Genomic DNA, 13,217 nt, shown 5'->3' with positions numbered 1-13,217 from the left:
TAATGTTTTGAAAATTTCCCATTTTTATGATTTCTTCAGGATTTAGACCTAGAACTGGAATTGCTAAGTCAAAGTATATGATCACTTTCATTGCTCTTTGGGCATAGTTTCAAATTGCTCTCCAAAATGGTTGGATAAGTTTACAACTCCACCAGCAATGCATTATTGTACCAATTCTTTCACAACCCCTTGAGCATTGATCATTTTTCCTTTTGTCATCTTAGCCAATCTGATAGGTGTGAGGAGATACACCATAGTTGTTTTAATTTGCATTTCTCTAATCAATAATGATTTAGAACATTTTTTTCATAGGGTTATATATAGCTTTAATTTCTTCATTTGAAAATGTCTATTCATATTCTTGACCCTTTATCAATTGGGGAAGGACTTGTAACCTTATAAATATGATGCAATTCTCCATATATTTTAGAAATGAGACCTTTATCAGAACTAGTTGTGAAGATTGTTTCCCATATTTCTGCTTTCCTTCTAATTTTGGCAGCATTGATTTTATTAGTGTTAAAACTTTTTAATTTAATATAGTCAAAATTATACATTTTGCAATTTATAATATCCTCTATTTCTTACTTGGACATAAATTTGGTCCCTATCTATAGAGCCGAGAAATAATTTCTTGGTCTATCAATTTACCTATGGTATCACGCTTTATTTCTAAATCCTGTACCATTTTGACCTTATTTTGAAATAGGGTGTAGGCCCCGCCCCCCTCCCGCCTGTCCCGGAGCTCTCTCTGCCTCCTGTGCTGGTGGCTCCCAGGGAGTCCAGACTCTGAGGGAATGGCCCATGAGACCCTCAGCCCCCCACTTCAGGAGTTGGTGACTTTCAAGGATGTGGTTGTGGACTTCACCCAAGAGGAGTGGAGCCTCTTGGACCATCCTCAGAAGCTGTTGTACAAGGTCATGCTGGAGAATGCCCAGAACCTGATCTCCCTGGGGTTTCCACTTAACAATCAAGATATGATCTCTTATTTTGACCAAAAGGAATCTCCATAGATAATGGAGAGACAAGGCCTAATTATCTACTGTCCAGGTTTCTGAAGAATTCCCCTCTTCAACTTGAAGAGTTTCTCATTTAATTTTATTTTTTTAAAATGCATTTACAAAGGTAGTTTTATTTGGGGGGGGGGAATATTTATTTAGACTACATAGTTTTAGGGCTATTATTGGAAAGATATAGAAAGAATAAAACACCTAGACACCTGTGGCCACTCTCTCCCTTACAACTTCCTCAAGCCTTGGGAGAAGGGGCTCACACTTAAACAATTTCTACCTAATCCTTATCCACCAAGTTTACTCCCAATTTTGCTGTGGTGGGGCATTGTGATTAAATGACTTGCTCAAGGTCCCACAGCTACTGTCTGAGATCGGATCTGAACTCAGGTCCTCCTGAGACCAGGGTAGGTGTTGTATGCTCTGTCCCACCTAGCTTCCCCTTCCCCACCCCTCCCATATTTTTAAAGGACTGTTCAGTTGTTGGGTACAATTAACTCCAGTTCTGTTGTAGGAAAGAGTTGCTCATCAACCCCTTCCTAAACTCAGGGGCTGAGCCCCTTGGGAAGGGATTACTAAAATGTTGTTCTTTGGTTTCTCTTCTGAGTGTTGGTATCTACAGAGACACTAGGGGTCTGGGATTAAATCCCAGATCTACAAACTCCTCTTTGACTGAAGGAGTCACTGATCCTTCATGGGATAGTCTTTTGGGTCCCTTCTAGCACCAAGGTTTTAGGATCCTTTCTTGCTACCCCTTTCCATTATGGCTCCCATCTCTAGGATACCCTTTCTATATTCCAGGGGCTACTATGTTTTGGAGGCTTCTCCATGGGTCCAAAGGGTAACTGGTGCCACAGGACCAGGTGAACATTCACTCATCCACTCAAATTACATTCAATTACATATACTTGGGGCTGAGTTGCTTCAGTCATGTCTGATTCTCCATGATCCCGTTGGAGGTTTTCTTGGCAAAGATACCAGAGCGTTTTGCCGTTTCCTTCTTCAGCTCATTTTACATATGAGGAAAGTGAGGCACACAGGGTTAAGTGACTTGTTCAGGGTCACACAACCACTAAGTAACTGAGGCCAGATTTCCACATTCATCTCTTTCATAAGCTTTTAAGTTCCACATTTTTCTTCCCATCCCATGGCAGGGAGCAATCTGATACAGGTTGAAATGTACAAATGTGTTAAACATACTTCATATTAGTCATGATGTGAAAGGAGAATTAGATAAGAGGGGAGGGCAGTTAGGTGGTACAGTAGATAGAACACTGGTCCTGGAGTCAAGAGGATCTGAGTTCAAATCCACCTTGGGACACTTAATAATTACCTAGCTGTGTGATCTTGGGTAAGTCAGTTAACCCCATTGCCTTAAATTAAAAAAAAAAGAACTAAGGGAGAAAAAAACCATGAGAAAGAAAGAAAAATATGTTTTAAAAAGAGTCCATAGGTTTTTTCTGGATGCGGATGACATTTTCCATCAAAAGTATCCTTGTTCACTGAACTGTGGAGAGGAGCTACAGCCTGCTTTTTTTAAAAATTTAATATTTATTCTCATTTTGTCCAATTAATGTTATTTTTACATTAGTCAAATATTCTTGTTTAAGAGTAAACAAGATACCCCCTCCCCCCCATAAATATAGACTTGCTTCCGCGATAAAGTAAAGGGGAGAGAAAAAAAATTAAAATAAAAAAATAATAGTAATAATTGTAGGTATGGACAGGTGGTGCAATGAACAGAGCACCAGCCCTGGAACCACGAGCATCAGAGCCCACATCCGGCCCCATACACCCAACAATCACTCAGCCGTGTGACATGCAAGCCACCCGATCCCCACTGCCCTGCAGAAACAAAAAGAAAAAGAAAAAAAAAAGACCCAAAATAAAATAAAATAGTAATAATAGTAGGGGTGGCTGGGTGGTGGACAGAGCATTGGTCCTTGAGCCAGGAGCACCAGGGTCCCAATCCGGTCTCAGACACCCAAGGATCACCCTGCTATGCGGTCCCAGGCAGGCCACCCAGTCCCATTTGCCCTGCACCCCCCCAAAAATAATAATAATATTAAAAAATGTGCTTCAGTCTTTGTTCTAACACCAATAAAAAAAAGAAATAGGGTGTAAGATGTGGTCTATACCTAGGTTTTTCCATACTATTTTGCCATACAGTTTTCCGAAAAATTTTAAGAAAATAGTCCATTATTTCAAGGAGCATATGAACAAGTTACTGAAGAATACATAAAATGAGTGAACACAAAAAAATCATAATTTTAGAAATATTTAATGCATATTTAAGAATAATTTCCAGATACAACAAAATTAGGAAGGTTCTGTTGTGCTTAATATAGAATTGAATAAAAAGTTTCATCCTGATTGTGTACCCAGAAGTTTTGAAAGATTAGGAAGCATTAAAAATATGTATTTTGACATACTGTGTAGAGAGTGTGAGTGAGCATGTATATGGTTGTTTATGTTCTAGTGAGAGGCAAACTTTTGCAAATATTGTTTAAGAGAAGCAATTTTACTAATTAGGGTTCTATTTGTAATTCTGAGGTTAACAAAAACAAAATGCTAATTTAAAACATTTCTGTGGTCATTGTTCCATTTTAGTAAAATCAATTTGATTTAATTTTAAAAATATTTTGAATTTTAAAATTTTTGCTAGGATTTTGATTCAGTCAATATCGTTACATAATTATACTTCTCCATGTATTCTTAGTTCATCTAATAAATGATGAACTTTCATAAAATATGTATAATGAACTTATGAAAATGATGATAGAAGTTTTTTTTACTTGTGTATATTAGTTTAAGTTCTGTATCTGTCACTGGCCCAGGTCATTTGGGAAAGTGTCTTTAGAAGTGATCTCGTTAAACTGGTTAGATCACCCATCTTATCGATAATGGAACTGAAGGACAAGGTTGAAAAGATTTGTCCAAGGTTCCATAAGTAGCAAGTGATAGGAACAGGATTTGTACTCAGATTGTCTGTCTCACTTTTTACATGTATGTATGTGTGTGTGTGTGTGTGTGTGTGTGTGTGTGTTTGTGAAAGAGAGACACAGAGAGAGAGAGACAGAAACACAGAGAGACAGAGACAGAGACAGAGAGACAGGGAGAAAGAGAGTTTTGAATGGGGGTTAAATATGTTCTAATGACCAACAAAATATATAATTAGTAAATTAATCTCTTATGGGTCTACCACAAAGGGATCAAGAAATTATTATCCTTTACAATAAAGCTATATATGAATAATATGCTTGATTTTGCTATCCTCGCCTCCCTTATTGTAAATGTTTTAAATTTTTGTTCAGAACAACATAAGGGTTAAAAGATTGTCTAGTTGAGACTTGAATTCAGTCTTTCTAACCTTCAGAATTACTGGACTACTAGACCTTGACTGGTAACCTGAATTTAAAATGATCATCTTGCAGGTGTCCATATGTGGCTAACACTCTAAATTAACAGCTTCAAATAAGAATTTAATTTAGATTTAATGGGATTACTATAGTAAGCTAATTAAATACCAAATGATTTTTAAAAGGTATTTACTATACTTTAACACCTATGTAATAAAAGTAAATAGCTTACATATTGTGCTTGCTAAACTTCAATAGATGAATTTTTAATTATCAATGTAGGTGTAGACTGTAGAAAAGACATTTAGTGTAGTATAAATTCAGTGTACTTAAGGTAAAGGCTAGAAGAAATTAAGTATTTCATAATATTATTGCCATGAATAAGAAAAAATAATCCTTTCTTTCTGACTGAACCTATTCTAAACTTGAATATCATTTTTCAGTCCATTCATTGTCTATTCTGTTATTTCCTTTGTGTTACTTCAATGAGTAATACATAAACTCCATAGGAAATTTAGGATACTATATATATATATATATACACATACACACACACACACACACACACACACACACACACACACACACACACACATATATATATTTAGGACAAAATGTCAAGGAAATGGTATTAATACTGTAACTGTGAATTGGAAATGTTCCTTAAGATCTCCCACCACTTTGACTCCCATGAGTTTATTTAGATAGGCTAAATACATTTTTTTTTAGATTTTTCAAGGCAATGGGGTTAAGTGGATTGCCCAAGGCCACAGGGCTAGCTAATTATTAAGTGTCTGAGGCTGGATTTGAACCCAGGTACTCCTGACTCCAAGGCCGGTGATCTATTCACCGTGCCACCTAGCCACCCTAAATACTTTTAATATCATAAAAACTGCCTATATTAATTTTACAACAAGAAGGTGAGAGTGACCACATAGTATAAGGTATAGAGAGTTGCTTAGAAGCCACAAAGATTTGGGTTCAGGTTTTGCTTCTGACAGATATCAACTCTGTAACCTCTGAGTTCTCTGCAATTCTTTAAGCATATGTGTTGCAAAGCATTTCAAGATTCATTAGTAGGAGGAATTTCTATAACAGGATATTTCTATATCGATGAAATAACAGATTCAGTTCAGTCTAAATGAAATTGACCCATGTCTATATGATCTCTGATAGGAGTCCTCTAGTTATCTAGAAGAATGCCCTTTTGGGGTTCAAGTTCATTGAAAAACATTTTAGAATGAAATGACAGGCTATCACTATCAAGGTCTTTTTACAAAAGAGAGGGAGTAATCCAGGAGCAAAAACAAGATTAAGGAGGGCTAAGCATGAGATTTATCTAATTAGATTACTGCCAAGATCATTTGTAGGTAAAATCAGAAAGAGTGGAACAAAAAGTTTTGAAATGATATGGTATCTTTTTTCTTTTTTTAGAAATGAGTAATTTCTTTTAATTTTTTAATATTTCATTTATTTGTTTTTCTGACTTCATGCAATGGTGGGTTTTAACCAATCTTTTTTGTAATATTTTGTGTTTTACATTTTTCTTTCTCCCTTTCTTCCCTCCTACCCCCTCACAGAAAGCAATCCAATATAAGTTCCACATTTAAACCTTGCTAAACAATAGATCCAAATCCATCATGTTGTAAAAGAAGACTTAAAACCAAATGGAAGAAAAATAAACTAGAATGTAAAAAATGGAGGGGTGGAGCCAAGATGGTGGTGTGAAGGCAGCATTTCCCAGGAACTCCTTCCCCCCAAAACTTAGAGGGGGCGCCCACAGAAAGACTGAGTGATACATTTTCCTAGTCCAATTCCCTGGGAAAGGTGTGTTTCACCAGGCCCAGGAGTTAGAAAATCCCCGGTCACAGAGTAGCCCAGGGAACAGCTTGAAGGGGCAGGGAGAGAATTCTGCTACACCAGAATGAGTATGGAGTGATGGAGCACTGGCTACATACAGAACTTGCAGTGAGAATCCAGAGAAATCAGCCTGTACCCCCAGAGCACAGCCCACAGACAGTAAGGGGGTCAGGGAAGACTGCAGAAATTTCTCTGCTCTTCCTCGGAGTAAGATTCTGTTGTTTGCCTACACTCAGATCCAAGTTGCAATTTGGGCTTCCATACTAAGATTGCCAAGCAGGACTCCTCCTTACAGCTCCAGGGCAAAGGGAAGTGCAATGGTCATCTACATATCAAAGCACAGACAAGAGAGCATAAGATCCTGGAGGAATAAAGGTACCAGTGGGGTGCCTCCTCCCAAAAAATCCCAAATCCTTGGAAGTGCTATAAATTAGTCTTGGGCTGAGGAAATGAGTTAACAACAGAAAAAGAAGAATCTGACCATAGAGAATTACTTTAGTCTCATGGAAAATCAAAACACATATTCACATGATGACAAAATTGAAGTTTTTATATCCAATACCTCCAAGAGAAATAGAAAATGACTCAAACTATGGATGAGCTCAAAAATGACTTTGAAAAGCAATTAAGGGAGATGGAAGAAAAATTGGGAGGAGAAATGAGAGCGATGCAGGAAAAATCATGAAACCCAAATCAGCAGCTTGGTGAAAGAAATACAAAAAAATACTGAAAAAAAAATATGTTAAAAATCAGTTTAGACCTAATGGAAAAAAGCAAAACAAAAAGAAAAATGAGGAGAAGAATGCCTTAAAAAAGCAGAACTGGCCAGTTGGAAAAGGAGATAAAAAAGCTCTCTGAAAAAAAATAATGCCTTCAAATGCAGAATGGAACTAAAGAAAGCTGATAACTTTGCAAGAAATCTGGAAGAAATAAAACTCTTCCAAAAAATTCAAAAATTAGAAGAAAATGTGAAATATCTCATTGGAAAAACAACTGACCTCAAAAACAGATCCAGAAGAAATAATTGAAAAATTTTTGGGCTATCTGAAAGCCATGATCAGGAAAAGATCCTAAACTTCATTTTTCAAGAAATAATACAGCAAAATTTCCCTGAGATCCTAGAAGCAGAGGATAAAATAGAAATTGATGGAATTCACCGGTCACCTCCTGAAAGAAATCCCCAAAGAAAAACTTCCAGGAAATTGTAGCCAAATTCCAAAACTCCCAAATCAAAGAGAAAATTCTAAAAGCTGACAAACAAACAATTCAACTACCAAGGCTCCATAGTCAGGATTACACAGGATCTGGCAGCATCTGGATTAAGGACTCATAGGATTAGAATATTAGCATATTAGAATATGATATTCCAGAAGGCAAAAGATCTTGGTTTACAACTGAGAATCAACTACCCAGCAAAACTGAATTTGTGAAACAACCAGAGGTGAACAGAAAGTTTGATCTCTAAGTACAGGACTCCAGTGAATCATGGAGTGGATGAGAAAGACTAATTATGAGGAACTTAATGATATTGAACTGTTTGTATTCCTGCATGGGAAGAAGATACTGATAACTCATATGACCTTTCTCATTTATAAGAGCTGTTAGAAGTAGTATGTATATATACATATATATATATATATATATATATATATATATATATATATATATATATATTAGACAGGACACAAGAAGGAGCAGAATATTATGTATAATATAGTAAAAACATGGAGTCAATAGGTGATAAAGGAAAGTAGTGGGAGGAAGGGGAAAGGAGATGAAGAAGTTAAGAAATTTCATATAAAAGTCAAGAAAAAAAGCTTTTTCAATGGAGGGGGAAGGCAAGGGGGGAATGAGTGATCCTTCATTCTCATCAGAAATGGCTCAGAAAGAAAATAACATACACACTTAATAGGGTGAGGAAATCTATCCTGCCCCAGAGAAAAATAAGAAGAAAGGATTGAGATAAGGGGGAATGGGGTGGGGGAAGGTAGGAATAGGTGATAGAAGAGAGGGAAGATTGAGGGAGAAGGTACTCTGATAAAACACACTTTTTGGACAGGGCCAGAATGAAAGGAGAGAGAGAATAGAATAAATGAGAGTGGGGAGGAATAGAGTGAAGGTACAACTAGCAATAGCAACTGTGGGACAATTTCTCTGGTGGAGTTATGATGAAGAAAGTAACTCATCCCAGAGAAAGAGCAATTGGAATCTGAACACAGACTGAAGTACATTTTTTTTTCTCTCTCTCACTATTCTTGAGGCTTCTCATCTTCTTGGGGAGGGAGTTATGTCAAAAATTATTGTAATAATAGTAATAATAAATTAAAGTCATTTGTAAAAAAATTAAATTTAAGTTTAAAAAATAATATAATCCAACTTTAAAAAATTGAAATAGTAAACTATGGTCTGCATTTAACTCCACAGTTCCCTCTCTGGATATATTTGGCATTTTCCATCGTAAGTCTTTTAAAACCTCAACCTTCTGCTCTCAGATTTAGATAAATCTAACTATAAAAATAAACAAGAAGGAACTTAAGAAGGTAAATAGAATGTTAGAGAAACCTAGACATGATAGACCTTTGGAGAAAGTTGAATGGGAATATATATATATATATATATATATATATATATACTTTTTTTTTTCCTGTAGTACATGACACTTACACAAAAATTGACCATGCACTAGGGCATTAAAAACCTAATAATGAAATGTAGAAAGGTAGAAATAGCGAATACATCCTCCTCAGATCATAATGCAATAAAAATCACATGCAATTATGGACGAGAGAGAGAGAAAGAGAGAGAGAGAGAGAGAGAGAGAGAGAGAGAGAGAGAGAGAGAGATCTAAAACTAAATGGAAACTAAATAACCTCAATTAAAGAATGAGTGGATCAAAACAACAAATTATAAAAAGAATTAATGATTTCATCCTAGATGACAATAAGGAAACAACATACCAAAACTTATGGGATTCAGGCAAGAGAGGGGATACATTATATCTTTAAATGCTTACCTGAATAAATTGGAGAAAGAGGAAATCAATGAACTAAACAGGCAACTAAAAAATTAGAGAGATAACAAATTAAAAATCCCCAGTTAAATACCAAATTAGAAATTCTAAAAATGAAAGGAGAAATTAATAAAATAAAATGCAAGAAAACTATTGAACTAATAAATAAAACCAAGAGTTGGTTTTATGAAAAACCAATAAAACTGTTTAACCTCTGGTTAATTTGATTGATAAAAGAAAGTAGAAAACCAAACTGCCAGTATCATAATGAAAAAGGTGAAATCACTACCAATAAGGAGGAAATTAAAGTAATGCAGAATTATTTTGCCCAATTGTATAATAACAAATTTGATAATCTAGTTGAAATGGATGAATATTTAAAAAATATAAGTTGTTCAGGTTAAATTGAAAGGAAATAAAATAAATAAAAATATCTCAGAAAAAGAAATTCAACAAGCCATTATTGAACTCCCTAAGAAAAAATCTCCAGAGCCAGATGGATTCACAAGTGAATTCTATCAAACACTTAAGGAACAATTGGTTCCAATTCTATATAAACTCTTTGGCAAAATAGGTGAAGACAGAGAAGGCTAGGTGACCCAGTGGATAGAGCACCCGCCCTTGAGTCAGGAGTACCTGAGTTCAAGAGTTCAAATCTGGCCTCAGACACTTGATAATTGCCTAACTGTGTAACCTTGGGCAAGTCACTTAACCTCATTCCCTTGCAAAAACAAACAGGAAAAACTAAACAAATTGGGTGAGGACAGAACTCTGCCTAATTCCTTCTATGACACCAATATGGTGCTGAATACCTAAACCAGGAAGAGTCAAAACAGAGAAGGAAAATTATAGACCTATTTCCCTAATGAATAGATGCAAAAATCTTAAGTAAAATCTTAGCAAAGCGATTACAGCAAGTTATCACTAGAATAATGCACTATGACCAAGTAGGATTTATACCAGTAATACAGGTTTGGTTCAATATTAGGAAAATTGTTAGTTTAATTAACTATATCAACAACAAACCTATCAAATCATATGATTATCTTAACAGATGTTGAAAAAGCTTTTGAAAAAATACAGCACTCATTCCTACTGAAAACACTAGAGAACAGGAATAAATGGATTGTTCTTTAGAATGACAAGCATTACCCATTGGAAACCATCAACAAGCCTAATATGCAATGGGGATAAGCTAGAGGCATTCCCAATAAGATCAGGGGTGAAACAAGGATGTCCATTATCACCACTGCTATACAATGTTGTGTTAGAAATGTTAGCTTCAGCAATAAGAGAAGAAAAAGAAATTGAAGGATTTAGGATCGGGAAGGAAGAAACAAAACTCTCACTCTTTGCAGATGACATGATGGTATACATAGAGAATCCTAAAAATCATCATCTTTAGCAAAGTTGCAGGATATAAAATAAACTCATAAATCCTCAGCATTTCTATATATTATTAGCAAGATACAGCAGAAAGAGATAGAAAGAGAAATCCCATTCAAAGTAACCAGACAATATACAATACTTTGGTGTTAACCTGCCAAGGCAGACTTAGAAACTCTATGAAAACAACTACAAAACACTTCTCTCAGAAATACAATCAGATTTTAAAAACTGGGCAAATATCATCCTGTTTATGGATAGGACAAGCTAATATAATAAAAATGACAACTTTGCTAAATTAAACTATTTATTTCATGCTCTATCAATAAAAATTCAAAAAATTACTTTAATGAGTTATAAAAAGTTGTAAGTAAACTCATATGGTGAAATAAAAAGTCAAGAATTATATTATAAAGCATCAGTTATCAAAACTGTCTGGTATTGGCTAAGAAGTAGAGTGGTACATCAGTGGAATAGACTAGGTGCAAAAGAGATAGCAGGAAATCATTGTAGTAATCTGCTGTTTGATAAAAACCAAGAGTCCAGCTTCTGAATAAAAACTCTCTCTTCAATAAAAACTGTTGGAAAAATTTGAAATTAATATGACAGAAACTTGGATTAGATCAAAATCTCACACCTATACCAAGATAAGATGGGTACAGGATTTAGACATAAAAGGCAATATTATAAACAAACTAGGAGATCAAGGAATAGTTCACCTGTCAGATCGATGGAAAGGAAAGCAGTTTATGACTAAGGAAGAGATGGATAACATCATTAAGTAGATAATTTTAATTACAATAAATTAAAAAGCTTTTGCATACAAACAAAAACACTGTAACCAAGATCAAAAGAAATGTAGTAAATTGGGGAACAATATTTCTGATAAAGAATTCATTTCTAAAATATGTAGAGAACTGAGTCAAATTTATTTAAAAAACGCCATTCCCCCAATTGAAAAATGGTCAAAGGATATGTAGAAACAATTTAAAGATTAGGAAATCAAAGCTATCCATTGTTATATGAAGGATTGCTTCAATCTGATTGGAGAAATGCAAATTAAAGCATCACTGAGGTACCACTTCACACCTCTCAGACTAGCCAATATGACCAGAAAGGACAATGATCAATGTTGGAAGGGATGTAGGAATTCTGGACACTAATGCATTGTTGGTAGACCTGTGACCTCGTCCAATCTTTCTGGAGAGCAATTTGGAATTAAGCCCAAAGGGCAATAAAAATGTGCATACCCTTTGATCCAGCAATACCACTACTGGGTCTATACCCAGAAGAGATCATGAAAAAGGGTAAAAATATAACTTGTGTAAAAGTATTCATAGCAGCCCTGTTTGTGGTGTCAAGGAATTGGAAATTGAGTGAATGTCCATTATTGGGGAATGGTTGAACAAATTGTAGTTCATATATGTTATGGAACACTATTGTTCCATTAGAAACCAGGAAGGATGTGAATTCAGAGAAGCCTAGAAGGATCTGTATGAGCTGATGCTGAGAGAGATGAGCAGAACAAGAACATTGTACATCCTAACAGCAACATGGAGATAACAATCAACCTTAATGGACTTGCTCATTTCATCAGTATAACAACCAGGAACAATTTTAGAGTATCTGTGATGGAGAATGACAGAAAGAATTGTGGAGTTTAAACAAATACCAAAAACTATTACCTTTAATTTTTTTTAAAAAAGGTTTCATTATGTAATTTTTCTATCTTGCATTTTATTTTTTCCTTTAGGATATTTCTTTCTCAACATATTCAATTTTGATCAATGTAGAGCATGGAAACAATGGAAAGACTATCAGATTGCATTCTGTGGGGGTAGGGAGAAGGAAGTGACAGGGCAAAAATTGTAAAATTCAAAAAAAAATTAAAATTGCCTTTTATTATTGTACTGCTGAAATGAAACTACTGATGATCATAGTTGATCATAGTTAATCATCACCCCATGTTCTTTGTTAGAATGTATAGCATTGTTCTGATTCTTATTGAAGAATCTTTTCAGGAAAAATGGTATGATTAGCTTTTGTTGCCATACCATTTATAGTTTTACAAAATGGTCCATGCATATAATTTCATTTAATCTTCATGATGATCCTATTAATTCCCTTCAATGAATTAGTAACTCATTGTGTGTCAACAGTTAAATGAGTCCATTGGAATTTTTCATGGGTGCCTTATACACAGGTGATAAGGAATAAATGTTAGTAGTCTTTAGTCTCATATCAACCAAGTTTTGAGGATTGTCTCAAGAAAAAAATTACCTAAGTATTATTGGGGGAGGAATGAGGAAATTGTTCCTACCATAATGAGTTCGAGAAAGGCTACATGGAGGTTGTGATATTTGAGTTAGGCATTGAAAGCAGGAAAGAATTTAATACATGAAAATGAAGAGCATCTGTTGATTGATTGGGTGAATAGTGTGAACAAATATTTGGGACAGGGAGAGAAGAATCAGAGTAGAGGATTATAGTGGTCTAGTTTGACTGAAATAGGAAAAATAACAATATGAGGAGAAGATGGAAAGATTGGTTGTAGCCAAATTATAGAAGGTCTCAAATGGCAGGATATATTGG

This window comes from Macrotis lagotis, chromosome X, assembly GCF_037893015.1.
Source record: "Macrotis lagotis isolate mMagLag1 chromosome X, bilby.v1.9.chrom.fasta, whole genome shotgun sequence".
In the NCBI taxonomy this organism is placed as follows: domain Eukaryota; kingdom Metazoa; phylum Chordata; class Mammalia; order Peramelemorphia; family Peramelidae; genus Macrotis; species Macrotis lagotis.
The sequence above is the reverse complement of the archived record's forward strand: the minus strand, read 5'-3'. Positions refer to the sequence as shown.